The following is a 1,331-nucleotide window of genomic DNA, read 5'->3' as shown; positions in this document are numbered from 1 at the left end:
AACTGTCCAGTTCTGGTGACAAGTGAAATAGAACGCTACAAAGGCTGATAGGTGTAACCTCGAAATTGTTTCATAATTACATAACTTCTTTCTTGTTAGGAGTTAGCACAGTGTGAGAAGGCTATCAACAGTCGGGCTTTAGAGTGACTCTAACCAATGCCATTGTTCTTTGTTTATCTTTCAAAACACTTCATTTCTCAACTCTTTATGAGATTATAACATTCTGCAATGTAATTTCTGCAAAGCTTTACAGACATATCTTTTAGCTTAAACAAGGCAGTGATTCCAGCATTTCTGAAGACTATTGTGGAGGAGGTAACCATTAAGGTGAGATCTCTGGGAATTTCTTTAGAGAAAGATCTGGGTACCTAGTTGGTAACCTCATCATCACTGTGGAGAATTAACTTTGGGATTGTCTGGGAGAAGAAGAGCTATAGCAACCATATTCAGAAAAGTAAGAATTGAATTACTATCTATCTTGAAAACAGACATCTTTCATTCTACCACAACTGGGGTATGAGCAAAGAGAAATGCATTTTGACTATACCAAGTTTTAAAATTCATTCCCAGGTGTCTATTGACGAAAGTTGATATTTAGAGATCTTGGGTTTTGTTGGCTGGAGGATGAATAGGAAACTTGATGATGGGGATTGGGGCCTGGGTTAAAGACAAGAAAGTCATGTGAGAATATCATAGAATAATATTTGGTAAAAATAAATCAGACTATAAAGCTTTCTTATGTAGTTTTAATACCAATTTTTAAAAGCATACACATATCCACACAATAAATAATTTCTCCATTCTGCAACAAAAGTTACTCAAAAATAGGCTTCTTTACTTTGTCATGAATCAATTTCTTTTTATTTTATGCTTCATTTTATAACAGGTGTCTGAAAAATTTTTTCTGTCTTTTTCTGATGATCTATGCTTTACTCATTCAAGGATAATGAACTTTTTGGTGGCGAGGTATAATGAAGAGGCAGGGAGGGTCAATTAAATAGATTGGCTGCTTTGGGATATATTCTGACTTTTGCATGGTCTGATACATGATGAATATTTTCTATGTATTTTGTGCTTGTTTGAGAAGAGTTTATGAAATTTGGATTCAGAATCCTATTTAAGTAAGATACAGCTTCTTAATTAAGCCTGTTAATTACGTTGGACAAACCTTCTAAACCTTAGCTATTTTTCACCTTGTCCTTTCAGTAATTGAGAGAGAGGTAAAATCTACAAGTCTAAGTGATTTTTTCAATTTCTCATTGTAGTTTCTTTGATTTCTATCATATAATTTTACATAGAATATACATATATAAATATATACAATATGTGTG

The 1,331-nt window shown here is 33.1% G+C and overlaps 1 protein-coding gene across 1 annotated transcript in view; it reads left to right on the top strand.

Annotated features, from left to right (window-relative positions):
- The first annotated feature begins 269 nt into the window (after positions 1-269).
- Positions 270-1,331, top strand: part of MNDA (myeloid cell nuclear differentiation antigen) — a 31,435-nt gene continuing 30,373 nt past the window's right edge. The window contains exon 1 of the mRNA XM_012659445.1: positions 270-327. The gene's annotated coding sequence lies outside the window, so the exon portion shown is untranslated. The remainder of the gene's footprint in view (positions 328-1,331) is intronic.

This window comes from Propithecus coquereli, unplaced genomic scaffold (assembly GCF_000956105.1).
Source record: "Propithecus coquereli isolate 6110/MARCELLA unplaced genomic scaffold, Pcoq_1.0 Scaffold610, whole genome shotgun sequence".
Lineage (NCBI taxonomy): Eukaryota > Metazoa > Chordata > Mammalia > Primates > Indriidae > Propithecus > Propithecus coquereli.
The sequence above is the reverse complement of the archived record's forward strand: the minus strand, read 5'-3'. Positions and strand labels throughout refer to the sequence as shown.